Below are 21136 nucleotides of genomic sequence, written 5' to 3' on the forward strand. Positions count from 1 at the left end.
GTTTTTCCTTCTCAAAAAAACGCCCAGTGGTCTGGTACTACATTCATTTTAAGAGTTTGAAGTTAGCTTTTATTTTTATTTTTTTGAACTGTTTGTAATTTGTCTTTGACAGTTTAAACATGACATTTAGATCCGACTTTCCCAGCCTCCTCTTTCCAGGTTATCCTCCTTGCTTCTCAACGTTCTCTGAGTTGATGTAGATATGGATATACAAGTGCGCCAGCTGTATTTATTCGATTTCAATTAACAAAACCAGGAATTGCTTTGACATTTCAAATAGAAGCGAATAAATACAAGAAATTATTTTTATAAAGATGTTAAGAAATGGAGCAAAAAAGAAGATATGTGTTATCCTAATTAAGAAGCTGATAATTCCTCGGGTCTGGAGCCCCTCAGCCTTTTCTTCATCCTCGTTGCTTCTAGCCACTGTTGGAGCTTGCCCACATGCTTCTGTCGTCTTTTTGGCTATCTATCTCCCTATCTTCCTCCAGTGTCTCCTATTTGGAGAAAGCAAGAGAAAAATAACTGGCAAAGAGGTGGAAGAGATGTAATTTTCAGGATCAAAATAAGGCACTAGAGCATAAATGGGAAGCAGATGTGAGGCTAAGAAGCATAATTTGCTGACTAAAATTAAATCTACGTAGCATTTCTAATCATTATCATTCTCTACCTTCTGATAACTGTCTTCTTTATCTGAACTTATTTATGCCGCTTATTATCTGTACCACCTATAACATATTTATCACTATTTATATTGGATATAGTGTCCTTTTGGGTGTGGCAGAATGCATTGGTGTATTATTGGTGATTTTTTTTTTATACCAACACATATAAAGATTAGTGAATACTGACATTTAGTGAAAATAACATTTTTAAATTTATGGGTTAATTTAATTGAACCTTGCTAAAATATATAAAATGTTGTGTTTCACTGATATTCATAGCAGCATTATTCACAGGACATGGAAGCAACTAAAGTGTCCTATGATAGATGATTGGATAAAGAAGCTGTGGTACATGTATACAATGGAATATTACTCAGCCATAAGAAGAGATGAAATCCTGCCATTTGTGATAACATGGATGGACCTTGAGATAATCATACCAAGTGAAATAAGCCAGACAGGAAAAGTTGAAAATCACATGATATCACTTATATGTGAGATATAAACCTACAAGCAACAAACGAACAAGACAAATAAACAGAGACTCATGGACATAGATTATAAATTAGTGGTTACCAGAGAGTAGAGGGTAGGGGAAGCGGAGAGAAATATGGGGTAAAGGGAGTTGAATATATGGTGACAGAAAGAAATCTAACTATGGGAGGTGAACACACAGGGTAAATATTTACATACCTTACCGCTAAAGTGTGCAACTGAAACATTAGATTTCATTAACCAATGTCACCATAAATTTTTTTTTTTAAAAGTACACTATAAAAGGTTGTGTTTTAAAAAAATAGCTTTTCTTTTATAGCTCTTCACAGTAATATTGGTAGGCCTTATCCTGGAAGTTTATGGCATATGCCAGTGACTGCTGTAATCAAACGTTCTAGTGATGGTTCTCCATGTTATAGACAAAAAGTCAGAAATTGTAATCTTTTCTACCAAATAAGTTATTCAACTGATGTGATACATTTGATAATATATATGATGACAATTTTCGTAGTGCTATTTTAGAAATTGAGTAGTTGTCAGCAAATGTACCTTAAAATGCAAAGTTATCTGAACTTAAACAGGCTAAACATAAATATTAAAATGTTTTTAAAGTGTCAAGGTAGTAATGGCATCTATATATGTTAATTGTATTTTTTATTATTTGTATTAATTTCATTCTTAATATTTCTATTGGTTCATTACTACTTTAATCACAATGATCCCTACCACATACAGAATGCCCATTATAGGCTAGACAGTATAAAAGGCTCTTTATGTTGGATATATTAGTATATTGCAAGTTGAGTGATATCCTACATTATAATTAAGTTTAAATAACTTTCCTCTGGTCACACAAGTAGTGGAATTGGTATTTAGAACCCAGTTTGCTGAACTTCGAGTCTATCTTCTTGCCACTGTATCATGCCAAATGAGAGATCAGCTATAGTTTCTTAACCAAAAAATTCTCATGAATCTTTATCTCTGTATCCATCCTCTTTCTCCTACACTGTAAATGAGTAGAGGACCAGTGCTGTCCTAGACTTCATGTCTCCTGAGCACTTACTGCAGTGCCCTTACCTACATAGTGGTACATGGCATAAGTGAATGAAGGATTTCAGCATTTACTCAGGAAAATAAGGTTTCTAAAGCAACTTCTTTATATATTTTACTTTCATGGTTAGCATGAAAGTAACTTTTGGAGATTTGGCATTTTGGAGATTGAGATAAATTTTCAGTCCCAAAATTTCAAAAGCTAAGAAAAGAAAACAAGCTGGTATTATTGTAAGCAATACACAATAGGAGTTCTGTTTCTTTCTCCTCTTTTGCCTTTTTTCTCCCATGATATATGGACTCTATGCTGCTATCAACAGTGACTCGTATTGTTATAAGTCTTTGTGTGAATTCCCTGGAGTCAGAAACACTGTTCCACCTCAGAAACATATAGGAAGTCATACCTATTAATGATCACTTACAGACAGAACTAAAACAGCCCTAATGTTGTTGTCGTTTTCTTTTTATCAGATATTTTTGGCACATTTTCAAAACTATGTTTTTCCAGAATACTTGAAAAGAAATCAGCAATGCTGTATGTTCACTGGACAGAGGATCGTATATCTTACAGTTAGTAACTAGTATTTTTTATTCTCTTGAGACCACAAAGTGTTTTTATGTAACTATCTTTAAATGTGATGAGGACAGTGTTTTCGCAGCTGCAGATAGCTTTAGCAATGTTTTGCTCTGGGAAAAACTTTAACAGAAAAGTAAAAAAGAGAGAGAGGTTCCTTAGTTTAGCACAATTATATTATAAGCATATTTAATATTAATGTTTTCCCTTTCCTAAGTCATGAATTTCATGTGAAAATTACATTTTACTCTAGTCAGGAGAGAAGCATATTTTTTTATCTGAAAGATATTAAGTGTAAAACTGCTAATATTTTCTTGGATGATTTTCAAGCTATCTAAATTTGGGCATGTGCATTTAAATATACTTCCTCCCACCCTCACCCCCTCCCACACACATAATTGAAGGCTCCTTACTATATTTGTTCTTTGATATTGGCTATTACAAGTTATAAATGAGATTCTAAATAAACCATATTGATTTATCCGCAGATCTCACTTCAGAACTCAAATCAGCTGTTTTCTTGTTTTATTTTCTTAATTATTAGTACTATCACTGAAACAGGAATTGCACATCTGGTGTAATAGTGAGAAAATAAGTGAGAAACAGTGGAAGAGGAGCAGAAAGAGGAGAAGGAACAGGAAAATGCGAGGTGAGAGGAGAAGGTAAAAAAAAAAGTGGACAGTAAGATAGGGAAGAAGAAGAAAGATGAGGAGGAGGTGGGCGGGGAAGAACATAAGAATCACTAAAGTGTCCCCTTGTACTCCAGATATATCACTAGTTCATTAGATAGGCTAGGGAAAAGGCAGAACAAAAAAAAAAAAAACACACACACACACTGAACACTAAAAATGGTATTGAAATCTAATACACAGAAATGCATAGGAACCCACTCAGATCAAATTAAAATAACAGATAAACAAATAAACTTTCTATCACCATCTGAGGAATGGACACATTTTCAAAATGATAGCTACCATACTAGAAATTACTATTATTCAGAATACTGGCTTTGTTGGTTTTGTTTAAAGAATGATTTAAATTTCACCTTTACATTCTGAGAAGAATATTTCTAAGTGTTAATTACAAGCTGAAAAAAAAAGACTAAACAAATATGTCATAAGGCTAGAGGTGCATTATGTATTTCGGCATGGCTATAGTGATTTAACAAATTAGCCTAGAGCAAATTTAAATTGTAATCTATATTACATATCAAGATAAGTGAAGATCACTTATCTAATGCTATTTAAAAAAAAAAAACTTTAGGAAAAGGTTTTTAATAACAGAAAAAAATACTGAAACAAACATCAGTCTTGGTAAATTAGGTAATATAGCTTTTATTTTCCTTTCTTTTTTTTAGTTCTAATTTTGGTTTCTAAGTTTGTAGGTATGGAATTTAATTCTCTCTTAAACAACTGTGCATACAAATAGCTAAGGATATTTTTTAATTTTATGAATATATGATTTCTTGAATATTCCAGTTCAGCTCTTCTTCTGTGCTCCTTTTGTCAGCAACGACTTATAAAATTCAAAGACAAATCTTGACTGCTACCTTGAAAGGAGAAAATTTGACTGGTGTTGAACCTCATTTTAATTTTGACAACCTAATTGAACAATATGAAAGTGAGAACAAAATGAATAGCACTTTTGCATGCTTTTATTAGATTGGAAGTTTCATAGAACTTGTTTTCACTTGTAAACCTTTTTACATCTGAACTTTTTTTCACCTGTAAACCAAAAACCTTATTGCTCAGTGAAAGATGTGAAGATTTTGCTAATGTTCAGCTTGAATAGAATTGAGTTGTTCTAATTCTTTCCTTGACATTCTTATTGACGATATACCTCTACATTTCACCTTTCTAGTACTTTCTTAAATACTGTAAAACAGTACTCCATAAATATATAGTTATATATGAAAGGTGTATAGACTTTGATAAGTTGGATTTTTAATTTTTATTAAGATGAAAATAATGACAATTTCGTGATAATAGTCTCTATTTTATCAAAACTTTATGTCATAGATGTCATTTAGAGTGCTGTGTTTAGAGAATGTTGAATGTGGACTCATTGAAAGATGCTAACACATTGCTCAAACAGGATTGAACGATTTTGAGTCTGAGCTTGAGATCTGTAGACCTACAGTTTGGATGTTTCCCTTGTACTTAGAAGGTATCAGGCTTCCAGGGACTGGTGGAACAATGCTATTTCCTTGATGATTGGTTCATAATTGATTTATAGTGAGAAAAATGACAAATGAGGAAATTGGGCACTCAAATTCCCTCATCACTTCATGATCTCCTCCAAGTCTGTGTATCTCCTCAGCTAGCAATTTTTGTTTGTTTGAGGTTAAAATTAAAATGGTGACTGTCATAAAATTGTGATGAGAAAGATTTCTGCATATCTGACATAGAGTAAAACCTGGGATCTTCAAATCAGAGAATATTATTCTTTTTTCAGAGCTAAAGACCCATTGGAAATAAATGCTCTCAAGTCCCTTGTCTTTCCTTTTTCTTTCTCCATGTTGCACACCAAATATGGGTTAACAGGGGAACCTGCTTTGTAAGACACTTAAGGAGAAGGCTTACAGAATATTGTTTTTAATATAAGCTTCCAAAATAATTTCCGTAAGGAGAAAGCCACTCTGGCAATTAAATGCCTTTGCCCAGAAGTGACCTATCACTCCCACTCATATTCTATTAGGCAGACAAAGGCACATAATCTCACCTAATTTCAACGAGGACAGCAAAATGTTGTCCTACCATAGGTGTAGAAGGAGAATCATTTATAAACATCCTTAACGACCTTAGAAATCAAAGTAGATCTTCCGAATGTTAGATAATCACATGTGTCTTTACTCTCACGAAACCTAAAGAGGATTTATAGGCCTGTTGAGAAAACTGTGCTATGGACACTTTCGAACATCAGTTAACCGGAGAGAATGATATTTTACCTAGGTCAAGATTGCATAAGTATAGTAGATTAAAATTGAATACTAACTTATTTATAAATTTCCATTGTATGTTTGACTGCTGATACATTCATATGGTTAAAATATACCAGTGAGATTTAAAAGGTATGCATCGATAAGTTTTGCTTTGCCCCTGTGTATCTTATTCCTAACACTGTCCCCATCGGTGAGCATTATTATTCATTTCTTGTGTATTCTGCCAGAATGTCTTTCTGCTCGTTTCACTTTACAATATATTCTGGAAATGTTTTCACCATGACAACATAAAGAGAATCTTTATTCCCTTTTAGAACTTCATGGCATTCTATAAAGTGAACATTCCGTAGAGGATACTTCATGTTTCCACTCCTCGTTTATCACGTAATCTTATAAACCTCATTTCTTTTATCTGTAGAGTGTACCTGAGGGATAAACTCCTTGAGGGGGAATGTACAAGGGCAAATGGATCTTTATATTTAATACCTATCTCCAAGTTGCCTTCCACATATGAGATATTCACAAATTGCTTACCATATATGAGAAATTCTCCACAAACTTTCCATCTAAGTGTATTGAAAGCTTTTTAATTTTGCTAGTCCAATGCATAAGAATTGTCAATTTCATCAGAAATTAATTTATGAAAGAGCTATAGACAAGATGGAAACCAAGAAATATTCTTAGACATATACACATGGTGACTCCAGGATTAAAAATTCTTGGGCACTCTATCAACAATTTACTTTCGATTGCAGAGTTAACTTTTACTCTCACTCAAGAGTCTGCCTATGCTCAGGCAAACCCATTCTGTTTGAACATATTGGAATATTACTACATCTTCTCACGACTCTATTTAAGCACATTACTCATTTCCTTGAAGTTTTAAAATAAATCTTAGTGACTCCAAAGCAGCAGAGAGCATGAGTTGCTGGTACCAGCCTGGTGATGGTAGAAAGAATGTGAGGGGAGGAGGAATCCCTCCACCTTCCTCTTCATCTCTCAGAAATGCCTCTTTTTTTCTCTGTGGTAGGTTTCCAAATAAAATCCTCCTACGCTTGAAGTTACACAGCCTCCCTTTTTTCTTCATCTAACATAGCCTCGTGGACTTTGTGATGTTCACGAGCTTTGATCCTTCTGTAAGATCTTATTAGACTCTACGTCCCTGTTTATTATCTTTGGGGGAAACCACAAACGAAGATTTCTGAAAGTTAGCTACTATCATAATCTCTGGTGCGGGTTTTACTTTCTGACAAAATTCTTTTTGTGTTCTGATAATTGTTGGAAGAAAAACAAACCCAAACAGCAAAAAACAAACAAACAAACAAAAAAATTACATAGACATTATATTCTAATTGGAAAATCATTTACTAGTACCTTGTCAGTTTAACAAGGTAACAGCAGCCACTTACCCCTGTACCTTACTAATGAGAACCTCAGATGAAAGTAGATTTTTATGGTCAAACATCTCTCTGTAAAAATAAAAATTTTACGGCAGGACAATGTTGTCTTCCTTCATTCGATCCACCCATCCAAAAAAGATTATTCACCTCTTAGGGTTACCTAACTAGTGCCGTCGAATTGTGACCCCGCCTCAGATTAATATTACTGACTTAGTATTTTCCTTATTTATTCATTACCTTATTCCTTTATTGAACTGTGTTGAATTTATCCTTTACCTACAAGTCTAGAACAGAGCCTGGAATATAATAAACACCTAATGCTTATTACCTCACAGACCGACTAAATGAATTAATGAATTATTAACCCAAAGCTTGGATAGTGTTTACTGAAAGAATGTGTGTGCTTGCTTTACTCCATGCTAATACAAAATCTTCTACCAGTGGTAGAAAAACAGTTTAGGATTTCTTCCATGAAATCGGTGATGGGCAGAAAGGAGAAAATAAAAGAGTAAGACTTTTTTAAAATAACATTTCTTTATCTGTGAATAGGGCATCTCTATGTGTCCTCAAGGTCGAGAGTAAAATATTGGCATGAAGAAACAAGATAATTCTTATTTTTTTAAATTAATTAATTATTTTTTATGATGACATTAGTTAATGAAATCCAACAAGTTTTAGCTGTGCACTTTAACAGTAAGGCATATATATTTACACTGCGTTCACCTCCCATAGTTAGGTGTTTTTCTGTCATCACATATTTGACCCCCTTTACCCCATCTACCTCCTCCCTTCTCCCACCCCCAACCTTCTGGTAACCACTAGTCTATAGTTCATGTTCATGAGTCTCCGTTTGTCTGTCCTGTTCATTGGTTGCTTTTAGGTTTATATCCACATATAAATGATATGTAATTTTCAACTTTTTGTCTGTCTTATTTCGCTTAGCATGATTATTTTGAGGTCCATCCATGTTGTTGCAAATGGCGGTGTTTCATCTCTTCTTATGGCTGAGTAATATTCCATTGTATATATGCACCACAGCTTCTTTAGCCAATCATCTGTCATAGGACACTTCGGTTGCTTCCATGTTCTGGCTACTGTGAATAATGCTGCTGTGAACATCAGTGTACAAATAGCTTTTTGGATATGGGTTTTCAAGTCTTTGGGGTAAATACCCAGTAGAGGGATTGCTGGATCATATGGTAGATCAATTCTTAGTTTTTTGAGGAAACTCCATACTGTTTTCCATAGTGACTGTACCACTTCACAGTCCCACCAGCAGTGTATGAGGATTCCTTTTTCTCTGTATCCTTTCCAACATTTGTTATTACTTGTCCTGTGGATTATAGCTATTCTAAGAGGTGTGAGATGGTATCTCACTGCGGTTTTGATTTGCTTTTCCCTAATAGCTAGCAATGTTGAGCATCTTTTCAAATGTTTATTGACCATTTATTTGTATGTCCTCTAGAGAGACGTGTCTGTTCAGGTCTTCTGCCCATTTTTTTATTGGACCATTTGTTTTTTTGTTGTTATTGAGTTGTGAGTTCTTTGTATATTTTGAATATTAGACCCTTATCAGAGGTGTTGCTTGCAAATATTTCCCATTTGGAAAATATGTCTCTTTACCTTGTTGATAGTATCTTTTGCTGAGCAGAAGCTTTTTAGTTTGATGTAGTCCCATTCATTTATTTTTGCTTTTACTTCCCCTGCCTTTGAGGTTAAATTCATAAAATCCTCTTTAAGTCCAAAGTCCTTGAGTTTCGTTCCTATGTTTTTTTCTATGCGTTTTATTGTTTCAGGTTTTATATTCAGGTCCTTAATCCATTTTGAGTTAATTTTGGTGCATGGTGGTAGACAACAGTCTCTTTTCATTCTTTTGCAGGTGGCTTTCCAGTTTTCCCAGTATCATTTATTGAAGAGGCTTTCCTTTCTCCACTGTATGTTTTCGGCTTTTTTGTCAAAACTTATTTGCCCATATAAATATGAGTTTATTTCTGGACTCTAGATTCTATTCCACTGTTCTGTGTGTCTGTTTTTCTGACAATACTATGCCATTTTGATTATTGTCACTTTGTAGTATGATTTAAATTTGGGCAGAGTGATGCCTCCAGCCTCATTATTTTTTCTCAGGATGGCAATTTCGGGGTCTTTTGTGCTTTCATACACATCTGATGATTTTTTTTTTTTGTTCTATTTCTTTAAATAATACTGGTAGGATTTTGATGGGGTTGGCATTAAATCTGTATAATGCTTTAGGTAATAAGGTATTTTAACTATGTTGATTCGGCCCTACCATGTTATGTTAGATTTATTCCTAGGTATTTTATTCTTTTTTGTTATAATTGCAAAAGGAATTATTTTTTCCACTTCTTTTTCTTACACTTCATTATTAGAGCATAGAAACACTATGAATTTTTGAATGTTGATTTTGTATCCAGAAACTTTACTGTATTTACTTAACATTTCTAGTAGTGTTCTTGTGGAGTCTTTGGGGTTTTCTATTTAGAGAATCATGTCATCCGCAGATAGTGACAGTTTGACTTCTTTGTTTCCATTTGGATGCCTTTTATATCTTTGTCTTGTCTGATTGTGCTCACTAGGACCTCCAATGTTATATTGAATAACAGTGGCGATAGTGGACAGCCTTGCCTTGTTCCTGACCTTAGAGGGAAGATTTGCATATGTCGAACCATCCCTGTGCCCTTGGGATGAAGCCCGTTTGATTGTGGTGTATAATCTTTTTAAGATGTTGATGTTGCAGTATTTGGTTCACTAGTATCTTATTTAGGATTTTTGATAATTCTCTATTAAAGAAAAAGAGGTGATAAAAGCAAAAAAAAAAAAAAAAGAATGTGATTTTTAAAATCCAGGTGATATGGCAAATGAGGAGAGCTAATTAAAAATATTAATGTAAAATATTCACAACTGCTTTTTAGTTTAATACTTATGCTTGGGCAGATTCATTGAAAAATAGACGTTAGCTTTTAGTCAGATACTTATGGTATGTGAACTGTACAAAGCATAGAGCTGTTTGCTGAACTGTTCTAGACACAGTGACATGAATCAGAGTGTATAATGTAATCTTTTGGAGGGAACTTTTAAAAAAATGTATACTCTGCAACCTACTTATATGACATTAAATATTAATTAGTAAAAACAGATTCATAAGAAGGTCCTGATTTAATAAAAATAAATGTTTTTAAAATGCTATCACCCATACATACAAGTCAATATTCTCGTAATTTCTTAGGTAGGTGGACTACCATTGCTGGGATTTGAAATTATGAAGTTATAGTTCTGATAACATTAAAATCTTTACTTTTCCTTTAACAGTTGAAGCCCTATGTAGAGCTTCAGATGCAACCATTATTTTGTCATCTTCATTATCTCTATTCTCTATTAGTCAGTTCCAGCTTCCTCCTGGGGACTGGTAGGTTCTCAGCTCCCTGGTGACCAGGGGTGAACAAGCAGAGACACACTAGGTTCCCTCAGCCCCCACACCCAAGGCCCTTCTATTGCAATTGTCTTATCAGTCTTTGAAAAGGCTGAGAGGACTGTTCCTTATTTTGCCTCTAGCTAATGCTAGAAGCAAAAAAGACCTTATCTTTCCTGTTTCTTTTTTTAAAAGAAAATAAACACATTTAAAGAAATGTTTCTAGGGGAATTGTTGCTCAAAAGTTAGTGGGCAAGTAGCCTAAACGTTGTTAATATTCTTTCTTTGTACTTCGTTGAGAACTGATTTCTGACTCCTCTGATACTAAAATTAATGTTCAAAAATGATTACTTTGGTAATTTTTTACCTCATTTTAAAGCATATATTTAATTAACTTTCAAACAAAACTTTCTAAAGGGGCCTTTTTATTTTCCATTAATTACAAAATAAGCACATCTTTAGGCCTATACTGTTAATGAAGAAGATGCTTAAACATTTTACTTTCATTTTCTGTGCAGTGCTTTTGAAATTTTTGGTCATGCAATGCCAAGTGAGTAGCCGATTTTTAAAAATAATGACCAATGCATACTATTTTAAATATTTAAGAAAATTCAAATTAATTTTGTTTTGATTTTTCCATGAAATAGTTGCCATTCCCTAAGTTTTTACTTCACAAAGGCCAGAAATTATAACACTGAAGTGGGAATACTTGAAGTTAGTTATAGTTTTGTTTTGCTTCACAGATGAAAATTTAAGTTTGCTTTTTTTCCCCAGTAATGTTGTTTTCAAGAATTAAACATCTGTTCCTGCCTCCCTTGCCTTTTCTTTCTATAACCTTCTACTGCATATTTTCCAATGAACAACCGTGCTTCCTCCAGCCGATGCCCCCTCACTCCCCCACCATTCCTCAACATATTCCCTTTGTATAGTAAATGTGAACAGAAGCCTTCTCCACGCTGGAGTGGGTGTGTACAGGGTGCGTACAAGTGGCTAAGTGAACTGGATGGGGTTTTACAGAAAATCTGTATAAAGACATGAAAGCTTAATTCAGAAACAGGCAATACATGAAGACAGTGACAGTGATCTCTGACTCTGAGTAATTTGTTTGATGTTACATGTGCCTAATCTCTTGTATTATGAGCATTTCTTTTTCTTTCTGTTTAATGAATGTAGAGAAGTAATTTTAATATAGAATATTTACATTAAATCCCTTTGAATCATAAAAAAATGTATTTAAGGCCATAATTAAAAAAGAAATTTTAAGTAACAATTCCTTGAAAAATATCTTTGGAATTTCTGGCTGTTTCCTTCAGATAGCTTAGTGTTTGTGAAATTATTTAGCCAAGGTATATTAAATTTGAAATATCTTGATATATATTATAAATTATTCCCTCAAAAGGGCTTACTAAAGTTCAGTAGTTTCTATTTAACTATACTCTGGACATCATTGAGATACATACAGGTGATGTTGAAAATAAACATCGACTAGTATGAGATGGGTAATGGAAAACAAGAACTGACATTGGCCATCAACAACATACACATATCTACCCACTGATTGTTATTCTTGTCTCTGTCTGTCCATATACATGTGATGTCAAATACTACTTCATTTGTATTAGTTACTTGTTTTCTTACTCCATGAAGAGGTTTTATGGTAATACAATATTAAGAGAAAAAAAGAGGTGACCTTTTAGAATAGTTACTATGGTTAAAAAATGCGCAGTAAATATTAAAGCAGCTCGTTTTTCTCATTTGATTTACACCTTTCTTTCCTTATTTCTAGATTCTGTATTGCCAACTTACCAATATTTTAAAAACCCAAGAGAGATATTGTGACCTCATTATGTGGTTTGATCCTTTGAATGAGGTAATCAAGACAGGAAGCATTGAATTCTGAGTCGCTAAGAGGCACAGTAGAAGGTACCATAAAGATCAGTAAAGATCCGTTTTAACACAATTGTTGAAGTGTAATTTGAAAGAGCAATACTGATTTATTTCTGTTCAATCTACATTACTATTATAGAAAATCATTACATAAAACATTTGCAATCTCAGAATTGTGGCAAATTTTATATTTTTATTGCCTCCATTAAAGTAAAATACAACTTGGCATGTTACATAAAAAATGACCGTTTAGATGATTCGAGGCAAAAAGATTGTAAATATATGTATAAATGGCATGCATTAGGTATTAATGTATTCTAAGTCACTTATTCTTGTACATGGAGAAGTTTTTAAAGTAATAAAATATATTTTAGAAAGGCAAAGGCATCTCAAGAAGAGATAAGTAATGGGATTTTAAATAGTTAAGCTATTAAAACATGCCACGTTGTTTAAGACCATGCTATGGTTTATTGGGCAGTAATAGCATTCTTGCTATATGCTGATGGCACTTGGAAAATGTGCTAAGGTAGGAAGCTTGAGCAGTTTGTTACTTCCCAAGCTTACCACAGGAATTGATTGTTGCTAAAATAGATTACAGTTTTATTTATGAAAACTAATATTTGCTACTAGCAAAAATAACTGAGAAATAATAAAACTGGCAGTATAATTTCATACCATTTTTTGGGAGAGTAGACCATCGTACCATCCCATTACTTATTCAATTCCCTATAAACTGTGGACTTATCACGTTGGTAAAAAAAGATTTAGATTGAGAGATGGGTCTTTCCTTGTTAGCTGTGAGGTCTTAATTAAATTCTATAAGTGATTTGTAGCTCAATTTCCTGATATCAGTGCATTGTGTACCAACATTATTCGCTTATACTCACTAAATGTATCTAATTGAATTTGTCTAGTGAAGTAAAAGTTATATCTGTGAAATGTGCAAGTTATGTGTAGTTTTCTCATGTAGATGTTTCCCCTTTCCTTTTCTTCTCTTATGGAGACCCATCCTTAATTGTTTAAGTCTCATCCAGATACCTGATCACATCTCTTTCATTCCCATTCTGCTCATGTGCTATTTTGTGCACTGAACAAATTTATTAACAATTCTCGAAGGGCCTTGCGCTTTATTTTATTATTTATTTATTTATTTTATTTTGCAATTACAGTTGACATATAATATGTTTCAGGTATATAAAACAGTGATTAGACATTTAAATAACTTACAAAAGTGATCACCTTAATGTCTAGTGTACATCTATTGCTATACAGAGTTATTGTAACATTGTCGACCTTATACCCTCTGCTGTACTTTACATCTTTGTGACTTTTTATAACTGCAATTTATACATCTTCCCTTCTGTTTTTCACCCATTCGACTTCACCCCAAATCTGGCAACCATCAGTTCTCTATGTCTCTCAGTTTGTTTCTGTTTTGTTTATTTATTTATTTAAATTCCACTTATGAGTGAAATCATATGATATTTGCTTTTCTCTGTCCTACTTATTTCGTTTAGCATAATTCCCTCTAGGTTTATTTATGTTGTCTCAAATGGCACTATTTTGTTCTTTTTTATTCCATTGTACATATGTACCATATCTTATTTATCTGTTTGTCTATCAATGGACACTTAGGATGCTTCTATATATTAGCTATTGTAAATAATGCCACAGTGAACATAAGGGTGCACATGTCTTTTCAAAAGGTGTTTTAGATATTTTCAGATAAAAAATCAGAAGTGTAATTTCTGGGTCATATGGTAGTTCTATTTTTAATCTTTTTCAAGAAACTCCATACTGTTTTACATAGCGGCTACACCAATTTCCACATAAGTTTAGTATTATTTTGGTGAGTTAAAAATATTTCTGTTGAAATTTAATTGAAAGTATATTGAAAATTATAATACACTAAGAAAAACCATTGCTTTGTTTTCAAAAGCAGTATATACCTTCTAATTGTTCTTGTTTTCTTTTATATCTTTCAGGATAGTCTTAAACTTTTCTTCAGATGTATTTCTGCATATTTCATGTTTAGCTTTTTCTTAAGAATTTAATATTTGTTGTTATTGTAAGTGGAATCCTTTAGATTATTCTTTCAAACAGAAAGGATTTACATTTTGATAAATTAGTCTGTAATCAGCCACCAATTGGATTCTCTTATTTTCCCCCCATTTTTTTCCTATTAAATTTATGATTGGTAATTAGATCATTTTTAATTAATGAAATTTTATAGAGGAAGATTTAATATTTTTGGAATAACTATCTAATGAGATAGCAATGGTTTTGTCACTTCGGTAAGCAAGAAGATGTTTTATGGTCATTTGAGCATTCAGCACAGGGGACACAAACTTCAAGGAAGAAGTAATGTAGATGGCATAGGTCATAAATTCTGAGATCCAGTGATAATGAGTACCCAGAAATAAAATCTTCAGATGCATATCTTTAAGTAATACTACCTTCTCTGTCTAACCAAAAAAAAATGAAGTGATATCTTAGATTTTTGGTTATTTCCATTATATTTTATAACTGTTATGTTACATAAATAACAGTGAAAATTAAAAATCATAGAGTAAAAATTAAAGTTGCATAAGAACATGCACACTTATCATTTGTTGGATTTAAATGGCCAAGGTGAAGATAATCCTTACTTTCCACTATGGCAAAGGACACAAGCACAAAATTATTTCAGAATAATCAGAAGTGATCACTAAACAATCAAATGCTGCAAAAGTCAACATAGGTCTTACAAAGCAAGCTAAATATAAAGTGTCAGAAAGTAAACTTTCTCTACAGAATGGACTTTTTAGGCAAACAGTAAAATTTATAGATTATTTCTATTTTTAATATTAAATAAATAGAAATGATTGAACACATTTTTATTTAGAGATCTATCTGTTGCTTTTCACAATAAAACCATAAAATGCAATAGAAATAAAACATCTATCCATGTTATTCAGAAATTTGTTCACAATCTTCCTCTACAACTGAAAAAAAATGCTTCGTTTCTTTGGACTTGTTGCTGTAATATATTTAAAGAAATAATACTAATTGTAAATAAAGACAGCCATTTTGTGCAGTTTTCCCCTTTCATTGGGAGATATTCAATAAAGATTTGTGTCTTTGTTGTATAATAAAATCTGTCTGAAAACTTAACATTTCTTTGAGATAAAATTAGATCTTCTTGGAGAACCTCACAGCTAATTTGAATTAAATTTCATCATCATATTATGTTAATATCATTGCCAAAAGTTAGTGGGGAGATGAAAAATCAACTAAAAGAGTAAATGAAAAAATAAGTCAAGAAACATTGCTTTCCAAGCTTTCTCCTAAATGTATTTCCCAACAGTTTCTTTGGGAAAAAGATCATGTATAACAAATTTCATCTCAATTTAATTTTCATTTTAGTCTACAAATTCCACTCATAAACTCTGATTTTCATACATGTAAATGCCACCATTAAAATTACAAAAGTATTTATGTCCTCAGTACAATTGCCATCATTTTGTTTTATTAATTTAATTTTTAATTCAAAAATAATTCGGACACAAAATACACTTTTAATAAATTAGGCTTATAAATCAGGTCCATATACTTGCTTAAACAGACAAATAGCAATTGCTTTAATACCTTTAATTAAAATTGTTGAGACCAACTAACTTGACTTTGTTTTAATCCAAGCAGACGTGCACTGTAGCTCTGAACACCAACTTGAGGTAGCTTTCAGATCCTAGGGAAAAAGATTCTACAGCAGCACATCAGAATGTCTTTGGCCTAAGTAAGTTTCCAAAGGCTAAAAGGCCAACATCATCATGTGCTTGGATTTAAACTATTACCCTTTGCCAATCATTGGGAGTCATTGAAATGATAATTTAATTAATTAAATGTTTTTTTAAAAAATAATCTGAAAATAGATTTACATCTTGTTTCTAGTGCATTTAACTCTATGGCTTATGTGTTGTGAATTTATTCTTGGAAACTTTTTGAGAAATCATTTTTACCTCCAAAACCACAGAGGATGTAAAATTCCACATCCTAATGACTTTGAGTCTGAAGAACTCCTAAAGCTTAAGCTAAGGTTTTTTTTTCCATTGCTTTTGATTTCAAAACTCTTTGGGTGATTATTTTTTCCAGCATCACTGTTATGATTTTACAAAGTAAAAGGAAGTGTAAAAGGTGAAAACTTGAAGAGAAACTTTTAACAGTGACAATATTGCTACACATGTTTTTAAAAGCCTTTAATGAGTTGTTATTCAGCGCCCCCCCCCAACACATGCACGTGTGACATACCTCCAATGCGGTACGCATAGAGGTCGTTCACAGTGGGAACAATGGTTTGGATTGCTTCCCAATTAATTCTCTATAATTTTTAAAATTGTTGACCGAGTTTAACAGTTCTTCCTGTTCTGATATGTATTATTTCAACATTTTTTGTTATTTTAAAATTGTTCTCAAAGTATCATTTATTAAAAATAAACAATTTTATACAATCTTATCATTTTTATATGAGTACTCTGTCTTGTAAAATATAATTATTTCCTAATTATTTAGACAATGCATTTTGATTTGATAAACATTCTTTAATTATACCTTTTTCCAGTCTTAAAACATTTCTATCTCTTATATTCCATTAAGCAAATCTAACAAAGGCCCATTTGCAGCATTATTACTTATTATTCAAATATTCCACTCATTTTTTTAAATTTATTCGACTATTATGTATTGAATATTATTTTCCAGGCAATATGCCAGATACTGATATTTGGTGAACTGAACACACATGAGGTCTGCTACTTAAAAATTATCACCTAATGAAACTAATGAAGCCCTACTTAAAACTTGGGATGAATAGATGTGAAGGCTTATTTTTCATTTACTCCACAAATATTTATTTGATATTAAAATGTACCAGACAATGTGCTAGGTCACAAGGAATTTGGGACAAGCTCCCAGCCTTGTGATTGGCATATAACGATAATCCCCAAGTGTTCATTCACTATTGCTATTATTTTTCTCTGTCATCATGCACAACTTCCCTGTTTATGGACAGTTAGGTCGTAAAAATCTTTTATTCTTATAAATGATACTCTAGTGAATATGAATGATCTGTAAATATATCTCATAGCTATCATTGCAGATCCTACCCTTCTTTTTGCCACCTGGGTATTTTATTATTAAATCATTCTGACTCAGCTTCAAAGTTGGGTAGCTAACTGCTTAGGATTCCACACAGGCCAAAGTCAAATGGAATATCAGTGTTTGGGTTCGAACTATAGAATGACAATCTCAAAAGTGCAGCTCCTTATTGGTTTAAAGAATTGAAAAATATTCTTCAGAAGGAGGAGGATGTTGTTTCCTGCTTAATGTTTTTTAGACTTACAAAATATGCCTTTTTGAGTTTTTATAAGTAATTTAAGTGATTTAAAAAGTTTCCTACAAATAACTTACAATTTTATGAAGATTGAGTTTCTCCTTGGACATTTTCTTAAATAGCATTGTGGATCACCTCTTTAATATTTATAACTTACTATATGTCTATCTCTACCACCTCAATAAAGATGTAAGCTGGTTGAGGAGAAAGGCAATATCCTGTCATTATAGATATTCTCCAGAAAGGCCAGAACAGTGCTTTTCAAATGATATATTTCTATGAATTCTTGTTGAATGTTGTAAAGATTTATCTTAATTTTGTTCTTGAAATTCACAAAAAATGTTTGCTTGCCCATTCTACTATTTAACTCATATTACAAGAGCTTAATATTTATAGGTCAGCTGTGACAAAAATTTCACAGTGAAGGTTCCTGCATACACTGATTTTCATAATTCTCTTCTCTGTCATCAAATCTTTCAGTCACAAAGTATGTTCCTCTTGATTGATAAATGCACATTTTTGTGTGAGGGAAACAGGAGAGAGCTAGACACAATAGTGTGCTAGAGGATGCTTTACTGTCTTATCAGAGCCAGCTACACTCATTCTTTCCTCAACTCCACTTCAACAGTGTCTCATGGCTAGTTTACACCATGGAAATAAACAAACGCTACAAACTGGGGTTCCTCCTCCCCACCAGGAGAGTCAGTGGTTAAACATTTAACAGCACACCACTGGCTACATGGTAGCCATAATGATTATACCCACCAGCATTTTGTGGGAGATAAAAACATAGCAGAAGGTATTGCTTCTATTTACACAAATAACTTATATAAAGAGTTGATGGCAAGGATACTGAAATTAACATTTTGAGAACTTACAATGTCTCCAGCTCTTTTTTAAGGACTTCACATACATTAATCCATTTAATCCTAATAAGAGATATATAGAGGAATATCCTTTTTTGTTAATTCCACTTCATAGATGACTGAACAAGACCTAGATGAGGAAACACGGTGATAAGAAACAGTGAAACAAGGAGAGCTACTGTGAAACGACAGAGGCAAATCATTCATTTGTACAAAATTGTTTGCATGTAGTTATATCCCTTTGTTAAATACTGACAATAATTATTAAGATAATGCTTACCTCAAATTCTTTTAATTATTTCTCATATTTCCTACATAGAAAATATTTCTGAATACATCTCAATTTTAGAAATACATTTTAGATAAATTCTTTTATTTTGAAAAATGCAGAACATAACATTCTACTTATCTTTTTTGGCTTCTAAATTGCACACTACTGATAATTGCTGCATTGTAGCAGAGTGAGAGAACTCTATTGCTTCGTAAGTTATGATTTATGTATAATGGGGATATCTTTTGAATTCCATAACATGAGGTAAATTTATGCACTGTTCATTTTTTCCTTTTCTATTTGGCAATTCATCAATAATATTTATGTGGTGCTCACAGTAGGTAGCAAGTGTTTTATGAAAAAATTTGAGCCATAAATAATTTGTTATTTATTCTAGTACCCATGGGTATAATATTATCCAAGAATGATTCTTCAGTGATATAATACACAAAGACAAACTTGTAAATACAAAGTTGATGAAAAAGCACTCTAAATAGAATTTTACTTATTAAAATATAAATGCCAAGCTCTCTACAGAAGTGATGGTAGGGCCATTGAAGAGAGAGATTTTTAAAAATTGCCTTTCCAATCACTCAGTAAAAATGTTCAGATATGGCTTCTCTTGAGCAAGACTCAATATTTTCATCAACTGATTGGCTGAATCCTAGATTCCATGTTCTATTCCTGTTGTTGAGGAGATGTAGCCCTTATTTGAACCGTAAGAACTGTAACTGTAGAATAGGCTCCTAAACATAGATAATCCACTCTTACAAAAAGAAACCTGAAAAATGATACTGTTCCACCAGAAGGTCTCTAAGTAGTCCTGTGGGGAAAACTTATTTGAGTTTTTATACTAAAATTTTCCAAATATTACTCAATATGATAGCTATTAACAACTTATGAGACAGTAACAATCTGTAAATTATTGTTGGAAAATGCTAACCTTACAATGAAAATAAAAATCTTCCTCCTTAGTATTGGAGTATTAGCTATTTTACCCAGATAGTCACTGAGTTCTTGTTTTTTACTATTACATGGAAAATAGAAATTGGTATCTTCCAGAGTCATTAATGATATAACTATTGTTATACAATTTGATATATATGAATTATCTCATATTTTAAAGTCAAAGAGCTGTATGCTTCAATACCATCCATGTAATGACCTGTTTTATAAAATTTATTATAAATTTTTTAATGGGCAGAAAATCACAATATCTAGATTTAAGCAACTTATTAAAATGTTCTTCTAGTGGTTATAACCCTTACTTTGTGTAATTAGGGTAGGAGTTGGTAAACTTTCTCTGTAAAAGGAAAAATAGTAAATATTTTTGGTTTGGGGGTAAAGAGACAAATCTAAGGCTATTATGTAGGTACTTATATAACCATTTAAAATATAACCATTTAAGACTATTACAACCATTCTTAGCTCACAGGCTACACAAAAACAGACAGTAGGCCAGGTTTAATCCCTGGATCATAATAGGGTGGTAATCTCTAGAAAAGAGCATTCTGAAAAGTGGGAGTATAATAAGATTCTAAATTTAATCCCCCAAGTGTGTTGCTAGAAACCAAACTCTTGGTCATAGCGGGAAGTCCAGAAATCCAGTCTATTTCTCTCCAACGATCAAATTTTCTTCCTTTTAAGTGCTTAGAGATTCCAGGAAGTGTACTTAAATTGAGAGAGGACAGGATGCGTTCTATCCTATGATATGCTCAAAATGGTGAAGGGACTATTGGTGCAGATGTAATCTGGGATTGATGGAATGCTTTAATGGTGTGGAGTGAGAATAAGCCCCAGGCTCCACACTAGCAAGGATAGTATCTTGCTCTGGTAAATCTGAGGGTTGAATGTCCAGTGTTTCTTTCAGTGAAGATGCTCATCTATATATTGCAAGCCCTTCAGGTTAATGCTTCCTTGACTCCTATGCTCTGCCACTGTGCTGCCAATATTTCAATTCACACATATACTTTCCCACTTACGAGGTGACCACAGGAGACTATCTGAGCAGCTAAAGTTGTTGTCACCAGTGGGACCAATAAATACTTTTTTCTGTTTTTATCTTTGTATTTGGGTAAACTGTCTGGTGTTACCTCTGCACCTCATCATTTCTTTTAGCACTCTTCGATTTATCTATTATTTCAATGGGCTTTTCTAGCTACAAGAGATTTGAGTGTGATTTTTCCATT

This window comes from Rousettus aegyptiacus, unplaced genomic scaffold (assembly GCF_014176215.1).
Source record: "Rousettus aegyptiacus isolate mRouAeg1 unplaced genomic scaffold, mRouAeg1.p scaffold_m13_p_13, whole genome shotgun sequence".
Lineage (NCBI taxonomy): Eukaryota > Metazoa > Chordata > Mammalia > Chiroptera > Pteropodidae > Rousettus > Rousettus aegyptiacus.